At 31.9% G+C, this 19,621-nt stretch overlaps 6 non-coding genes and 1 pseudogene across 6 annotated transcripts; 6 read left to right on the top strand and 1 right to left on the bottom strand.

Annotated features, from left to right (window-relative positions):
* Nucleotides 1-19,621, top strand: part of LOC134326480 (E3 ubiquitin/ISG15 ligase TRIM25-like) — a 514,462-nt pseudogene that overhangs the window by 462,216 nt on the left and 32,625 nt on the right.
* On the top strand, nt 4,594-4,665 carry trnaa-ugc (transfer RNA alanine (anticodon UGC)). The gene has a single exon. It is a non-coding gene; the product is annotated as a tRNA-Ala (tRNA).
* Nucleotides 5,010-5,081, top strand: trnat-cgu (transfer RNA threonine (anticodon CGU)). The gene has a single exon. It is a non-coding gene; the product is annotated as a tRNA-Thr (tRNA).
* On the top strand, nt 5,642-5,713 carry trnaa-cgc (transfer RNA alanine (anticodon CGC)). The gene has a single exon. It is a non-coding gene; the product is annotated as a tRNA-Ala (tRNA).
* trnaa-ugc (transfer RNA alanine (anticodon UGC)) lies at nt 6,542-6,613 on the top strand. Its single transcript has one exon. It is a non-coding gene; the product is annotated as a tRNA-Ala (tRNA).
* trnaa-ugc (transfer RNA alanine (anticodon UGC)) lies at nt 7,090-7,163 on the top strand. Its single transcript has one exon. It is a non-coding gene; the product is annotated as a tRNA-Ala (tRNA).
* Nucleotides 8,628-8,700, bottom strand: trnak-cuu (transfer RNA lysine (anticodon CUU)). The gene has a single exon. It is a non-coding gene; the product is annotated as a tRNA-Lys (tRNA).

Genomic DNA, 19,621 nt, shown 5'->3' with positions numbered 1-19,621 from the left:
GGGTGTGTCAGTACCAGGGTGTGTCATGGTATGGGGGTGTGTCAGTACCAGTACCAGGGTGTGTCATGGTATGGGGTGTGATTCACTGGGTGGAATTAACAAACCACTCTGGACAGGTTGCCAGACAAACGTAAACAAACACACTTATACCTAGGGTACTCTGTTACCCCCAGGACATGGGGAGAACATGCAAACTCCACCCGGGAATCGAACCCAGGATCCTACAGAAGCCGTCCCACAGTGGAAATCAAGTCAGTATATGTGCAGTGACATGAATCCAGTAATGCCCATATATGGTAAAGGTAAATTCACTCTGCTCCCTCGGAACGCTGTGACATCACAATGTGGACCTGTGCTCTTCAGCAGCAGCATTTAGATTTTCTCCTCATTTACGATGGCTGCTTCTCTGAGACAGAGGTTTCTGCGTGTGCTGTGTTGCGGGGCGCCTCCGGGGGCGACCCGGGTCACGGGGGCGGTGCGGAGGCCGAGGAAGCGCTCCTGATGGAGGGGTTTCTGTTTAAGAGGACCAGGAGTGTGTTTAAAACCTGGAACAGGTCTGTACACTGATGCTTAGTGTTTACATTAGGATTTATATATATACAGTGCCTTGCAAAAGTATTCAGCCCCCTTGAACTTTTCAACCTTTTGCCACATTTCAGGCTTTAAACATAAAGATATGAAATTGTAATTTTTTGTGAAGAATCAATAACAAGTGCGACACAATTGTGAAGTGGAACGAAATTTATTGGATATTTTAAACTTTTTTTAGAAATAAAAACCTGAAAAGTGGGGCGTGCAATATTATTCAGCCCCTTTACTTTCAGTGCAGCAAACTCACTCCAGAAGTTCAGTGAGGATCTCTGAATGATCCAATGTTGACCTAAATGACTGATGGTGATAAATAGAATCCACCTGTGTGTAATCAAGTCTCCGTATAAATGCACCTGCTCTGTGATAGTCTCAGAGTTCTGTTTAAAGCGCAGAGAGCATCATGAAGACCAAGGAACACACCAGGCAGGTCCGAGATACTGTTGTGGAGAAGTTTAAAGCCGGATTTGGATACAAAAAGATTTCCCAAGCTTTAAACATCTCAAGGAGCACTGTGCAAGCGATCATATTGAAATGAAGGGAGTATCAGACCACTGCAAATCTACCAAGACCCGGCCGTCCCTCTAAACTTTCAGCTCAAACAAGGAGAAGACTGATCAGAGATGCAGCCAAGAGGCCCATGATCACTCTGAATAACCTGCAGAGATCTACAGCTGAGGTGGGAGAATCTGTCCATAGGACAACAATCAGTCGTACACTGCACAAATCTGGCCTTTATGGAAGAGTGGCAAGAAGAAAGCCATTTCTCAAAGATATCTATAAAAAGTCACCTGGGAGACACACCAAGCATGTGGAAGAAGGTGCTCTGGTCAGATGAAACCAAAATCGAACTTTTTGGCCACAACGCAAAACGTTATGTTTGGCATAAAAGCAACACAGCTCATCACCCTGAATACACCATCCCCACTGTCAAACATGGTGGTGGCAGCATCATGGTTTGGGCCTGCTTTTCTTCAGCAGGGACAGGGAAGATGGTTAAAATTGATGGGAAGATGGATGGAGCCAAATACAGGACCATTCTGGAAGAAAACCTGTTGCAGTCTGCAAAAGACCTGAGACTGGGACGGTGATTTATCTTCCAACAAGACAATGATCCAAAGCATAAAGCAAAATCTACAATGGAATGGTTCACAAATAAACTTATCCAGGTGTTAGAATGGCCAAGTCAAAGTCCAGACCTGAATCCCATCGAGAATCTGTGGAAAGAGCTGAAAACTGCTGTTCACAAACGCTCTCCATCCAACCTCACTGAGCTCGAGCTGTTTTGCAAGGAAGAATGGGCAAAAATTTCAGTATCTCGATGTGCAAAACTAATAGAGACATACCCCAAGCGACTTGCAGCTGTAATCGCAGCAAAAGGTGGCGCTACAAAGTATTAACGCAAGGGGGCTGAATAATATTGCACGCCCCACTTTTCAGTTTTTTATTTCTAAAAAAAGTTTAAAATATCCAATAAATTTCGTTCCACTTCACGATTGTGTCCCGCTTGTTGTTGATTCTTCACAAAAAAATTACAATTTTATATCTCTATGTTTAAAGCCTGAAATGTGGCAAAAGGTTGAAAAGTTCAAGGGGGCCGAATACTTTTGCAAGGCACTGTATATATATATATATATATATATATATATATATATATATATATATATATACAGTGCCTTGCAAAAGTATTCAGGCATTTCAGGCTTCAAACATAACGATATGAAATTGTAATTTTTTGTGAAGAATCAACAACAAGTGGGACACAATCGTGAAGTGGAACGAAATTTATTGGATATTTTAAACTTTTTTTAGAAATAAAAAACTGAAAAGTGGGGCGTGCAATATTATTCAGCCCCCTTGCGTTAATACTTTGTAGCGCCACCTTTTGCTGCGATTACAGCTGCAAGTCGCTTGGGGTTTGTCTCTATCAGTTTTGCACATCGAGAGACATAAATTTTTGCCCATTCTTCCTTGCAAAACAGCTCGAGCTCAGTGAGGTTGGATGGAGAGCGTTTGTGAACAGCAGTTTTCAGCTCTTTCCACAGATTCTCGATGGGATTCAGGTCTGGACTTTGACTTGGCCATTCTAACACCTGGATACGTTTATTTGGGAACCATTCCATTGTAGATTTTGCTTTATGTTTTGGATCATTGTCTAGTTGGAAGATAAATCTCCATCCCAGTCTCAGGTCTTTTGCAGACTGCAACAGGTTTTCTTCCAGAATGGTCCTGTATTTGGCTCCATCCATCTTCCCATCAATTTTAACCATCTTCCCTGTCCTGCTAGAGATTCCTGCTCCTGGTTCTGCTTCTCTTTTTGCAAAGACTCTCGTACCCGTTGGAGGTTTACAGTGGTGTATAGTAACGAAGTAATAATACTTCGTTAACAGTACTTAAGTAGTTTTTGGGAGTATGTGTACTTTACTGGAGTATAAAAAAATTCAGCAACTTTCACTTTTACTCCACTACATTTCCTAAAGAAATTGTGTACTTTTACTCCGATACATTTGCTGTATGCGAATTCGTTACTCGTTACTACAAAATAAAACAACAAGAATTTTTTAGCTAAACAATGTGAGATGTGTGACAGACTGCAGCAGGTTTGGCGAATCTGCGCTTGTAAATTACATCAGTGGTTAAAAACATTAATGCGCAGATGCAAACGTTTTGTAAAAGAGCATTGTTCACTCAAAGATACGGAATAATCGGCATTTCAGAATCTCCCCGTCTAACACACTGATGTAAGTTAGGAATGATTAACAAAGTAAAGCCACAGCACCATTGTTTTTATTATTATTATTATTATTAGCATTAACATTGATCAGATATCTAGCTACCGATTACATTCGAACCACAAATAAAACGTTTCACTACATTAGTTTGTAATTAATTCAGTGCAGACATGATGTGTCCCATCATTTTTAAAAACTCACCTACAGACAAATATTTCCTCAGATAACTTCTGTATTACACTGACAGAGGAAACATTCATGGTGCTGAGGAACATGCACGTCTTTAACCCTTTAATGCTCTCAACAAGAACTCAACTTTCAAAATTTTATGGATGATTTTTCAGCTGCTGCTTCAGGTTGACACATAAGTTAGAAATGGTGTTTTCTTAAAGTAAGAATATCAATGTTTTTTACGTTTAACACACGCCAATCAGGGAGTAGATACAGCCCAGAAAAGATTATTTAAATACAGCTTATTTTACCCAGCTATTTAGATTATACTAATGGTTGAGCAGATCATTAAAGGGTTAAAAGTGCCACACGTTTAGTTAAACTTGCTTGAGTTTTGCTTTAAAATTAATTCTGCCAAAATTCAGTTGTTTTAGGTTATTGGGATATATACAGTATCTATAACTAGAATGTACTACCCAAATCAAAAAAATGGAACGGTATAGAAAAAGCAAATAAAATAGATGCAGTGTTTTTTACATTTACATCGACTCTTATTCCATCTTTTATGAACCCAAAATATTTCGTTTTTTGTCTGGTCAACTTTATTCTTAATATACACATACATGCATTTTAGGCTACAACACATTCTAAAAAAAGTTGGAACAGGGCAATTTAGTCCTCGTAATAAGGTTAAAAAACAACTAAATAATGACGTGATTTCAAATAGGTGATGTGAACAGCTGATTATAATCACAAATTGGCACAGATCATGTTCAGATGGAAGGAAGAAAAAAGCTTGTTAAGGTGGTTTACAGGCTTAAAAGAACAATCTTATATTTTTCTAAATGACCGCTTCAGTTTATACTAACAGCATTTACTTTTACTTCTACTTTTAATACTTAAGTACATTTAATATCAAATTACTTTTAATACTTAAGTACATTAAACATCAGATACTTTTAGACTTTTACTCAAGTAATATTTTAAAAGGTGACTTACTTCTATCTAAGTAAATTTCTGGTAAGATACTTGTACTTTTACTCAAGTATGGCCTTCAGGTACTTTATACACCACTGGAGGTTTACCCTAGGAAGCACAAGGTGGGGATGTAGCTCAGAGGTAGAGTGCATGCTTTGCATGTATGAGGTCCTGGGTTCAATCCCCAGCAGCTCCATTCAAAAGCTTTTTAATTAGGGACCATGTCTTGCCTGGCGCTCTTATTCTCTACAATAGAGCTATAGAGCCACAGCAATCCTGCCTTGTTACAAAAGGGGATGTAGCTCAGTGGTAGAGCGCTTGCTTTGCATGTATGTGGCCCAGGGTTGCATCTCCAGCAGCTTGTTGTTTCACTCTGCTGGAAAAAAGCTTCAAGTGGGCTTCTAAAGCCGATGGCTTTAAGAACGGTCACTATCAAGCTGGCGTTCTGCTTGTTGCTCTTGAACTTTAAGAACGTGCTCAGCTTCCAGTTGTTACTTTTGCACAGAACGTTTTTTCAACTTTCTGCCAGCTACCTAGAGAGGCGCGATGGCCAAGTGGTAAGGCGTCGGTCTCGTAAACCGAAGATCACGGGTTCAATCCCCGTTCGTGCCTTTAACATGCATGCTCTCATTTTAAAACATGACCAATATGCTCTAGTTCACATTCCCTCTAGGCTAATTTGAGAAACACAACTCATTTCCTATTTTCCCTTGCAGGTCTTATTTACCACATTAATGCTGTGCTTCCACACCAGCACATTTCCTCTACATAGGGATGGCAGCTTAGAGGTACTGCATGCCATGCCTGTATGAGCTCCAGAGTGTCACAATCCCTTGAAATATCCAGGTACTTAGTCAGACTCAATCACAAGCCCATTTTAAACTTCACCCAGCTGACTGAGCAAAGGTACAGGAGTTAGATGAATTTTGGATGGGACTTTCTATTGGCTTGCATGACATGATGGAGCTTGTTAACCGAGTGTTTAATGTCTTTTGGAGCCAACTGGTTCAGAGGGCCAGTTCTTAACAGCTACCACAGAAGACTATGCAAGTGTGCTGTTAAATCTGCAATCCCTCACTTGACAGAGGCTAGAGATTCCTGCTCCTGGTTCTGCTTCTCTTTTTGCAAAGACTCTCGTACCTGTTGGAGGTTTATCCTGGGAAGCATAAGTAGGGGATGTAGCTCAGTGGTAGAGCGTGTGCTTCGCATGTATGAGGTCCTGGGTTCAAGCCCCAGCATCTCCATTCAGTAGCTTTTAATTAGGGACCATGTCTTGCCTGCTGGTCTTATTCTCTACAATAGCGCTATCGAGCCACAGCAATCCTGCCATGTTACTAAAGGGGATGTAGCTCAGTGGTAGAGCGCATGCTTTGCATGTATGCGATCCAGGGTTCAATCCCCTGCATCCAGTTGTTACTTTTGCACAGGGACATTTTTCAGTGTGTGACCTTTCTTTGCTGTGCTACCACTGCCATGGGCTAAGGCGTTGCTCTCGTAAAGCAAATCTCACAGCTCATTCCCAGAGTGTGTCTTATTCGTGCTTTGTTTTTAATGTCACAGACAAAATGCTCCTTGAAACATACACTTGGCCGTTAAAGACCCAATCACAAGTTTTTTCTTTTGTAAACTTCACCTGACTGAAAGATCAACGGCTATAGCACAAGAGAACTTAATACATCAAAGCTGTAATTCCACAGCAGCATCTTACTGCTACACAGGGATTGTAGCTTAGATTAAACCGTTCAAATATCCGGGTAGTTGTTCCAGACCCATTCACAAATCAGTTTTAATCTTTACCTAACTAATTGGGCAAAAGGGCCAGGGGTTTGGTCATTTTTGGCCAGCCTTTCCATTTGCTTTATTGACACGATGCAGCTTGTTAACTGAGTGTTTAATGTGTTTTGGAGCCAACTGGCTTGCAGAGCCAATTCTTAACAGCTACCACAGATTACTCTGCAAGTGTGCCTTTAAATTTTCAATCCCCTGACTGCTAGAGGCTAAAGATACCTGGTCATGGGTCTCTTTTTGTTTTTGCAAAGAGTCCTGTACCTGTTGCATTGTTGCCTGTTCCGGGGGATGTAGCTCAGTGGTAGAGCGCATGCTTTGCATGTATGAGGCCCAGGGTTCAATCTCCTGCATTTCCAGTAGCTTGATGTTTCCCTCTGCTAGAAAAAAGCTTCAAGTGTGCTTCTAAAGATGATGGCTTCAAGAACGGTCACTATCAAGCTTTCTATTGGCTTGCATGACATGATGGAGCTTGTTAACCGAGTGTTTAATGTCTTTTGGAGCCAACCGGTTCAGAGAGCCAGTTCTTAACAGCTACCACAGAAAGTGTGCTGTTAAATCTGCAATCCCTCACTTGACAGAGGCTAGAGATTCCTGCTCCTGGTTCTGCTTCTCTTTTTGCAAAGACTCTTGTACCCGTTGGAGGTTTACCCAAGGCTGCACAAGTTGGGGATGTAGCTCAGTGGTAGAGCGTGTGCTTCGCATGTTTGAGGTCCTGGCTTCAAGCCCCAGCAGCTCCATTCAGAAGCTCTTAATTAGGGACCATGTCTTGCCTTCCGGTCTTATTCTCTACAATAGCGCTATCGAGCCAGAGCGATCCTGCCTTGTCAGAAAAGGGGATGTAGCTCAGTGGTAGAGCGCATGCTTTGCATGTATGAGGTCCAGGGTTCAATCCCCTGCATCCAGTTGTTACTTTTGCACAGGGACATTTTTCAGTGTGTGATTTTTCTTTGCTGTGCTGCCATGGCCATGGGCTAAGGCGTCGCTCTCGTAAAGCAAATCTCACAGCTCATTCCCAGAGTGTGTCTTATTCGTGCTTTGTTTTTAATGTCACAGACAAAATGCTCCTTGAAACATACACTTGGCCGTTAAAGACCCAATCACAAGTTTTTTCTTTTGTAAACTTCACCTGACTGAAAGATCAACGGCTTTGGGACAGCACAAGAGAACGTAATACATCAAAGCTGTAATTCCACAGCAGCATCTTACTGCTACACAGGGATTGTAGCTTAGATTAAGCCATTTAAGTTCTTTTGAAGAAAATCTTGCTGCTCAGATCTTCTACTCCAGTGTCGTTTACTGAATATGAGAAAACAAGCCTTTGAATTCTTAAGTGTACACTGGGAGAGACTTAAACACACACACACTTATAATAAGTCTTCCAATTTATTAGGTATATGAAGCAGGCTTATATAGTCTGTGTCTGCGTGAGAAATGTGAGCCTATGCCTAAACTTAGTTGAATTTTATTGGTGAGATAGCCCGAAGCTAAGTTAATGGTTAGTTTGGTTAGTTAATGGTTAGGAGTTTCTCCTTTCTTAGTCCAATTAGCAGAGGTAGAAGAGACTTTTGGAAGGTTTCTTAGGTCCAGAGATATGTTGACCTTGGCATGGGCATCTTGCTTCCGTGGGAATGCATGGGTGTCAGGACTGTGTGTGCGGGGGTGCACGTGGGGTTTTGATACGGGTGCATTCTTGTGGAGGTACGCCATGTTTCTAACAAACTGACTATTCTTGTAGGATGATAAACAAGTTTGGTTTGGGAAGTTGAACTTGAGCTGGGTTGCTGAGCAGAGTTAGCCTGAAAGGGCAGTAAGCGGGGTATAAATACTGTGATAGGGCAGACAGAGTCGCCCTTTCTCTCCTGTAAAGGTATGTGTGCGTTTGCATTGAGATTGGCCCTCAGCTCAGCTGCTTTTATCATTATCCCGGTTGTCTGTGTCAATCTTTAAGGGTTATTTTGAATTCCCACAACACATTCAGGTCAGAAACATGTGATTATTTTAATTAGCCAAACTTAATTGCCCTGCTGTGAAAGTTAGCAAGTCATGTGACCCATGTGTACCGTCCAATGAAACATCTGCACGTGTGTCTCTGTGTAGAAATCGGTTAGCGCGTTCGGCTGTTAACCGAAAGGTTGGTGGTTCGAGCCCACCCAGGGACGGGTGTCTTTTATTGCACAACCTGCCTGTTGATCAGATGGATATGAGACACAACAACAATGTGTAGTGCCAATAGTGGAAATAAGTAACTGAAAACATCCAGTAAACAACAGTCCTACAAGCACAAACATCCACCTGATAAGTCACCGGAGACCGACTGTACAAAGTGGAAGAACGCCCTTTTGGTTTCAGTGGATGTTAAAGGAAGATACTCGCCCAACGTGGGGCTCGAACCCACGACCCTGAGATTAAGAGTCTCATGCTCTACCGACTGAGCTAGCCGGGCTTAAGCAGCAAGTCAGAACAGACAGCTCATCGGTAAGACCATCAGAGAGATGTAGGTTTAATTCACTAACATCACGACTAGATTAAGAACTAATTCACAGTTTACAAACAAACACAATTCAGAATAAGTAACAGAAACAGACACAGACTTACTGTCGCTGTATTGTATTGTATTCTAGTGTTAAATTGTAGCGTATTTTATTGAGATTATGCTTTAATGCTGTATTTTTTTAAATGTATTTAATTCTGCACAATGGTTAAACTGCACAACCCAACAAGTTAAAATAACCCATCATGTGTTCTGTCCAATATTTACAGTGCTGGTTGCCAAATAACACATTTTCATCAGCATTCAGACTTTTCTTTCCTGTATACCAAAAACACTTGGGACACTTTATTTTTGCTTTCTTTATCTTGCCGGTGTCACGTTGTATTGAAACTAAAATAAATAAATAAAAACTTAAAATTTAAAAGCAAGTGTTTAGGTTCATTCATCATCTTAACACATATTACAAACTAATCAAGCTCGTCAAATTTCAGACACTGTTCACATAAACAAAAATCTCAATTGGAAGCACAAGGTGATTCATTTATTTATAGACGGTGCTGTTTATGGTTTTACACTTAAAAACATGAACAGTTGAAAAATTACAACAAACACGACAACTATTCTGCCCCTGCTCGTGTGTGTGTGGCTACAAGCTCGACAGACAGACAACAGGTTTCCCAAGAAAAGCCGGACGCCGAAATTCTCCTCAAAGCTTTACTTAAGACTCACTGTAAAACTGTAAAGCAGACATACAAAATGTGTCTTAGTTACATTTGTTTCCTGAGTGCATTTACATGACACTGTACATTAAAATGAATAGAACCCGAATCGTTAGCTTAAAGCTAACTTCTATGGAAACCATATAGATGCTAGCGGTTAGCATTTACAAATTACTTAAGAGATTTAGAACTTATTTTCATCCATTAACCAAGGTTTACATCAGAGATAGTCTAAGTATAAAGTTATACAGCAACTGAACATAAAAACACTCACAGGCAAATGTTTTCCTGGCCATATAATGCAGAGCAGGAAAACCGTAACTGATCAGTCTCCTCATACAGTCCAAAACTACCCACGGGAACAATGAAAGTACAAATAAACGCTACTGCGATAAATCCTGACCACTAGGGGTCTCCCTTGCCCAATGTAAATAACAGAACATCACAAATAGTTTAACCTAAAGATTTATACTTTTATTATTACTATTTACTTATTAATGTTTACTGTGTAATTAATTACCTGTTAATTACACAGTATAATTCATTCATGGTTAACCATTTCTCCCCAACACCCACTCACTATATTTGATATTTTAATATTTTAGCTTGTTTGGTACAATCTGATGAGTCACACTTGTGTCTAAGTGCTGATAAATGACCAAAGCAGCTCCAACACTGTGAGCATCATTTCTGTAAAATGTGAATGCGCTGGTGTTTTTTGAGATTACTCTGTCTATTAAAACTCTTTCCACACTAAGAGCGCTGATATGGTTTCTCTTCAGTGTGAATGCGCTGGTGTATTTTAAGCTCACTCTTTGTATTAAAACTCTTTCCACATTGTGAGCACTGATACGGTTTCTCTCTAGTGTGAATGCGCTGGTGTTCTTTGAGATACTCCTGTCTGTTAAAACTCTTTCCACACTGTGAGCACTGATATGGTCTCTCCAGTGTGAATGCGCTGGTGTATTTTAAGCTCACTCTTCTTATTAAAACTCTTTCCAAACTGTGAGCACTGATACGGTTTCTTTCTAGTGTGAATGCGCTGGTGTCTTTTCAGAACACTTTGATGATTAAAACTCTTCCCACACTGTGAGCACTGATATGGTTTTTCTCCAGTGTGAATGCGCTGGTGTATTTTGAGATTACTTTGTGTATTAAAACTCTTTCCACACTGTGAGCACTGATACGGTTTCTCTCCACTGTGAATGCGCTGGTGTTCTTTGAGATGACTCTGTGTATTAAAACTCTTTCCACACTGTGAGCACTGATATGGTTTCTCTCCAGTGTGAATGCGCTGGTGTATTTTAAGCTCACTCTTTGTATTAAAACTCTTTCCACACTGTGAGCACTGATACGGTTTCTCTCCAGTGTGAATGCGCTGGTGTATTTTGAGATGACTCTGTCTATTAAAACTCTTTCCACACTGTGAGCACTGATACGGTTTCTCTCCAGTGTGAATGCGCTGGTGGATTTTGAGACTAGACTGTGTATAAAAACTATTTCCACATTGTGAGCACTGATATGGTTTCTCTCCAGTGTGAAAGCGCTGGTGTATTTTGAGCACACTCTGTGTAATAAAAGTCTTTCCACACTGTGAGCAGGAATACAGTTTTTCTCCAGCGTGAATGCGCTGGTGTATATTGAGAGCACTCTGTTGATTATAACTCTTCCCACACTGTGAGCACTGATACGGTTTCTCTCCAGTGTGAATGCGCTGGTGTATTTTGAGATGACACTGGTACCTGAAGCTCTTCCCACACTGTGAGCAGACGTTTCCTTCTTCCTGTGTGGGACTGAGAGAGGTGTTAATGCTGACAGTACCAGAGGACGTTTGCTGATTACTGGAGCTTCTGGTGGGCGTCAGATCCTCATCAGTCTTAATCTTCACCAGAGTCTCATATTTATCATGGTTGCAGCTCTTGATGTGATTGTGGAGCTGATTTTGGGTTGTAGAGGAACGTGGACACGAGGAGCAGCAGAAATCCTTGTTCAGTTCTGAAGCAGAAAATAATCAAATACATTTATAACATTATAAATAATCAAATACATTTATAACATTATAAATAATCAAATACATTTATAACATTGTAAATAATAAATACATTTATAACATTATAAATAATCAAATACATTTAAACATTATAAATAATCATACATTTATAACATTATAAATAATCAAATACATTTATAACATTATAAATAATAATATACATTTATAACATTATAAATAATCACATACATTTATAACATTATAAATAATCAAATACATTTATAACATTATAAATAATCAAATACATTTATAACATTATAAATAATAATATACATTTATAACATTATAAATAATCTAATACATTTATAACATTATAAATAATCTAATACATTTATAACATTATAAATAATCAAATACATTTATAACATTAAAAATAATCACATACATTTATAACATTAAAAATAATCACATACATTTATAACATTATAAATAATCAAATACATTTATAACATTATAAATAATCAAATACATTTATAACATTATAAATAATCAAATACATTTATAACATTATAAATAATAATATACATTTTTAACATTATAAATAATCACATACATTTATAACATTATAAATAATCAAATACATTTATAACATTATAAATAATCAAAAACATTTATAACATTATAAATAATATTATACATATATTTATAACATTATAAATAATCAAATAAATTTATAACATTATAAATAATCAAATACATTTATAACAATATAAATAATCAAATACATTTATAACATTAAAAATAATCACATACATTTATAACATTAAAAATAATCACATACATTTATAACATTATAAATAATCAAATACATTTATAACATTATAAATAATCAAATACATTTATAACATTATAAATAATCAAATACATTTATAACATTATATATAAACAAATACATTTATAACATTATAAATAATCAAATACATTTATAACATTATAAATAATAAATACATTTATAACATTATAAATAATCAAATAAATTTATAACATTATAAATAATCAAATACATTTATAACATTATGAATAATAAATACATTTATAACATTATAAATAATCAAATACATTTATAACATTATAAATAATCAAATACATTTATAACATTATAAATAATAATATACATATATTTATAACATTATAAATAATCAAATACATTTATAACATTATAAATAATATTATACATATATTTATAACATTATAAATAATCAAATACATTTATAACATTATAAATAATAATATACATATATTTATAACATTGTAAATAATCAAATACATTCATAACATTGTAAATAATCAAATACATTTGTAACATTATAAATAATCATATACATTTATAACATTATAAATAATCAAATACATTTATAACATTATAAATAATCAAATACATTTATAACATTATAAATAATCAAATACATTTATAACATTATAAATAATCAAATACATTTATAACAATATAAATAATCAAATACATTTATAACATTATAAATAATCAAATACATTTATAACATTATAAATAATCAAATACATTTATAACATTATAAATAATCAAATACATTTATAACATTATAAATAATCAAATACATTTATAACATTATAAATAATCAAATACATTTATAACATTATAAATAATCAAATACATTTATAACATTATAAATATTCAAATACATTTATAACATTATAAATAATCAAATACATTTATAACATTATAAATAATAAATACATTTATAACATTATAAATAATAAATACATTTATGACATTATAAATAATCAAATACATTTAAACATTATAAATAATCAAATACATTTATAACATTATAAATAATTAAATACATTTATAACATTATAAATAATCAAATACATTTATAACATTATAAATAATCAAATACATTTATAACATTATAAATAATCAAACACATTTATAACATTATAAATAATCAAATACATTTATAACATTATAAATAATCAAATACATTTATAACATTATAAATAATCAAATACATTTATAACATTATAAATAATCAAATACATTTATAACATTATAAATAATAAATACATTTATACCATTATAAATAATCAAATACATTTATAACATTATAAATAATCAAATACATTTATAACATTATAAATAATCAAAAACATTTATAACATTATAAATAATAAATACATTTATAACATTATAAATAATCAAATACATTTATAACATTATAAATAATAAATACATTTATAACATTATAAATAATAAATACATTTATAACATTATAAATAATCAAATACATTTATAACATAAATAATCAAATACATTTATAACATTATAAATAATCAAATACATTTATAACATTATAAATAATCAAATACATTTATAACATTATAAATAATCAAATACATTTATAACATTATAAATAATCAAATACATTTATAACATAAATAATCAAATACATTTATAACATTATAAATAAGCAAATACATTTATAACATTATAAATAATCAAATACATTTATAACATTATAAATAATCAAATACATTTATAACATTATAAATAATAAATACATTTATAACATTATAAATAATCAAATACATTTATAACATAAATAATCAAATACATTTATAACATTATAAATAATCAAATACATTTATAACATTATAAATAATCAAATACATTTATAACATTATAAATAATCAAATACATTTATAACATTATAAATAATCAAATACATTTATAACATTATAAATAATTAAATACATTTATAACATTATAAATAATCAAATACATTGATAACATTATAAATAATAAATACATTTATAACATTATAAATAATAAATACATTTATAACATTATAAATAATCAAATACATTTATAACATTATAAATAATCAAATACATTGATAACATTATAAATAATAAATACATTTATAACATTATAAATAATCAAATACATTTATAACATTATAAATAATCAAATACATTTATAACATTATAAATAATCAAATACATTTATAACATTATAAATAATCAAATACATTTACAACATTATAAATAATCAAATACATTTATAACATTATAAATAATCAAATACATTTATAACATTATAAATAATCAAATACATTTATAACATTATAAATAATCAAATACATTTATAACATTATAAATAATCAAATACATTTATAACATTATAAATAATCAAATACATTTATAACATTATAAATAATGAAATACATTTATAACATTATAAATAATCAAATACATTTATAACATTATAAATAATCAAATACATTTATAACATTATAAATAATCAAATACATTTATAACATTATAAATAATCAAATACATTTATAACATTATAAATAATCAAATGCATTTATAACATTATAAATAATTAAATACATTTATAACATTATAAATAATCAAATACATTTATAACATTATAAATAATAAATACATTTATAACATTATAAATAATCAAATACATTTATAACATAAATAATCAAATACATTTATAACATTATAAATAATCAAATACATTTATAACATTATAAATAATCAAATACATTTATAACATTATAAATAATCAAATACATTTATAACATTATAAATAATCAAATACATTTATAATATAAATAATCAAATACATTTATAACATTATAAATAATCAAATACATTTATAACATTATAAATAATCAAATACATTTATAACATTATAAATAATCAAATACATTTATAACATTATAAATAATCAAATACATTTATAACATTATAAATAATCAAATACATTTATAACATTATAAATAATCAAATACATTGATAACATTATAAATAATAAATACATTTATAACATTATAAATAATCAAATACATTTATAACATTATAAATAATCAAATACATTTATAACATTATAAATAATCAAATACATTTATAACATTATAAATAATCAAATACATTTATAACATTATAAATAATCAAATACATTTATAACATTATAAATAATCAAATACATTTATAATATAAATAATCAAATACATTTATAACATTATAAATAATCAAATACATTTATAACATTATAAATAATCAAATACATTTATAACATTATAAATAATCAAATACATTTATAACATTATAAATAATCAAATACATTTATAACATTATAAATAATCAAATACATTTATAACATTATAAATAATCAAATACATTTATAACATTATAAATAATCAAATACATTTATAACATTATAAATAATCAAATACATTTATAACATTATAAATAATCAAATACATTTATAACATTATAAATAATCAAATACATTTATAACATTATAAATAATCAAATACATTGATAACATTATAAATAATAAATACATTTATAACATTATAAATAATCAAATACATTTATAACATTATAAATAATCAAATACATTTATAACATTATAAATAATAAATACATTTATAACATTATAAATAATCAAATACATTTATAACATTATAAATAATCAAATACATTTATAACATTATAAATAATCAAATACATTTATAACATTATAAATAATCAAATACATTTATAACATTATAAATAATCAAATACATTTATAACATTATAAATAATCAAATACATTTATAACATTATAAATAATCAAATACATTTATAACATTATAAATAATCAAATGCATTTATAACATTATAAATAATTAAATACATTTATAACATTATAAATAATCAAATACATTTATAACATTATAAATAATAAATACATTTATAACATTATAAATAATCAAATACATTTATAACATTATAAATAATCAAATACATTTATAACATTATAAATAATAATATACATTTATAACATTATAAATAATCAAATACATTTATAACATTATAAATAATCAAATACATTTATAACATTATAAATAATCAAATACATTTATAACATTATAAATAATCAAATACATTTATAATATAAATAATCAAATACATTTATAACATTATAAATAATCAAATACATTTATAACATTATAAATAATCAAATACATTTATAACATTATAAATAATCAAATACATTTATAACATTATAAATAATCAAATACATTTATAACATTATAAATAATCAAATACATTTATAACATTATAAATAATCAAATACATTGATAACATTATAAATAATAAATACATTTATAACATTATAAATAATCAAATACATTTATAACATTATAAATAATCAAATACATTTATAACATTATAAATAATCAAATACATTTATAACATTATAAATAATCAAATACATTAATAACATTATAAATAATCAAATACATTTATAACATTATAAATAATCAAATACATTTACAACATTATAAATAATCAAATACATTTATAACATTATAAATAATAATATACATTTATAACATTATAAATAATAAAGATTGTTAGTAAATGTTAAACTGAGATCTGATGATAAAGTCCTGTACCATGATGCATCATGAATGATTAATTTCTTTAGGTTGTCCACTATGGGAGGCACTCTAGAACTCTCTGCTCGACTCTTTGCTGGATCTCTTCTCTCTGTGAATTTCTCTATACACAATACTTTCATTTTTCTTCTTGAATTCTATGTCTAATCGATCCCTTCTGTTATGTTTGTTTTGTCATTGTACATCGACCTTGAGTTTGCTGAAAGACGCTATATAAATTAAACTTATTACTATTATTATTATTGTAGTTTGTGTGGTTCTTAACACCATATCAGCTGCTGTCTCTATTATCATGGCTGAACAGATTCTCACAAGTTGGGCTCGACGGTTTTCTTTATTTGTGTAAATAGAGATTAGAGTCGTTTGCGTGACTGTGAGGGTTTAGTGGTGCTGTTAGTGTTAGTATTAGTGATAGACACAAATAAATTCAATAATAAATGTTATTTTTACTTACTGAGTTTATCTTTATCTTCAGGTTCTTCCTTCTTCACAGGCTTCATCTGGAAACCTCCACACTGTTGGTCCTCTGGGGTGAGGTGTTCCTCAGAGGTGACGTGTTCCACAGGGATTAAAGATCCTTCACCTGAAATTCATCAATATGTGAAGAAGAAACTCAACAACTGGAGGAAACTGAAGGTTGTGGGTTTAGTTACCACAAATAAATACTACTTAGATTTAATCCAGACTGGAAGTATCAGCACTTCTACACAGGACAGTACGGTACAGTACAGGTTCTAATCCCACTATCCACATTTTCTTATTAGTTCTACTATACTAACCACACTGTACTGTACTAACATGGCAAATTGCTCCATATTTACTTACAGAAGTAACTTCCATCTTCTTCCTCCTCTTTTTTTATTAGTTTCTCTTGTAATCCTTCATTTTGTAGATCTATGGGGGTGACGTGTCCCTCTTCTGCTGACTGCATTATTAAAAGATCTGACAGACAGACGGACAGATAGACAAATGTACTTTATTCCCTATTAAAGAGAAATCCAGGAATATTCTTTCAGACTGTTTTAACTGTTTATTTTTAATGCTGTGAGGCTGTAAACAGAGTGAAAATGTTGAAACTATTGTGGGACTGAGCAGCATCAGACAGAAAAGACTTCTAATAGAACTTTTTGGGTTGGTTTCACAGACAGGGATTAAGCCTAGTCCTAGACTACACAGCATTTTGAATGGAGATTCTCTATTTAAAGCTAAATGTAGTCCTGGACTATAAGCCTTAATCCCTGTCTGGGAAACAACCCTTTGAGTTTGGTGGAAGTGGTTTTGTGGCCCAAAGTGAAATGATGAAGTCTGATGTTCTTTACATCTAGTTTCTCATCCACTCCCAATAACAGTGCTGTACTAATACTTTTAACTTTTACTATAAACCTGTAAAACAACCTGTAAACAAAGCTACAAGAACTCGCTGTTTCTATCAAACATTAAACACTGTAAACAAAGCTGAAAATGTGACGCGTTTATATCAAAATGTGAGATTTAATCATGAATAAACTCTGAATCTCTTACAATCGACTGATTCATCGGTTCAATGAATCGGTTCATCAGTACTGAATCATGTGTGATGCTAACAGTTAGCGGAGCAGCTAATAGTTTGTGTGTTTAAATAAAACTGGAGTTAAAGCTCCTCAAATCCTCACAGTGATGTTTTATTATGAACTCTAGTTTTATTATTAATTAGAATGTGGTTATAATTAAATATAAGGGTTATAATTAAATACATATTTTACTTACAGATGAGGCTCTACAGTACAAACACAGCAGCTTCTTGTTCTTCTTATGATGTTTAATGGCGGTTGGCAGAACAACTTAAGACGCACCAGCGCCACCAACTGGACTGGAGTTGAACAGCAGCTTAGCAGTAAAACATCTCCATTAGCCCTGTATCTCTCAGCTACAGTGTTGGGGGGAACGCAGTACAGTCACGTGATTACTTTTCTTCTGTAACGACCCAGCTAGCAAAAAATGTATGGCCATATCCGGCATGCCGGAACTTTTTGTTGGCCCACATCCGGCAGCCGGATCTGGCCCGGTGTCAAAATGAATGACGGTTAGATTGTGGCCCGTATACGGCTGCCCGGATCCCAGCCATGACCGCCAGCAAAAAGCCAGCACTTAACCACCTGGTAGCCAGAAGAGCCATTATCGGGCCAAATATGGCCCAGTTCTGGCCTGCAGTAGATTTTTAAAAGGCTTTCCCCCGCCATATTTAACCTTTAATGGTCACTGGGACTACTACAACTGTTCTTGCTTCTTATTGCTATGAAAATACTCTGTAAAATATATATACACTTTATTATAATTATAAGTAATAATAATAATAATAGAGTACAATTAAAACAGTAACAGAAAAAAACAAATGTACACCAAAACAAATTTTTCAATATTTTATTTTAAGCATTTTTATTTATTATAAGTTTGGCAAAAAAAAAAAAGTTTTGTCTTGCTATAATTGACTGCTGATCTCTTGTCTCCTGACACTGGTCTGTAATTCTGGAATGAAAACAAAAACTATTTTTCACAGATCAATGTGGATCTTATTCAAAATTTTCAGTTCCACTTAATGATGGAAAAGAAATATTGAATAAGAAAAAAAGTAACTGTAGTTTAAATATGTTTGCCTGGTTAAAATTGGTTCATTGGTT

Source organism: Trichomycterus rosablanca, chromosome 14, assembly GCF_030014385.1.
Source record: "Trichomycterus rosablanca isolate fTriRos1 chromosome 14, fTriRos1.hap1, whole genome shotgun sequence".
Taxonomy (NCBI): Eukaryota; Metazoa; Chordata; class Actinopteri; order Siluriformes; family Trichomycteridae; genus Trichomycterus; species Trichomycterus rosablanca.
Note: the sequence above shows the minus strand (reverse complement) of the source record. Positions and strands in the feature narration are given on the sequence as shown.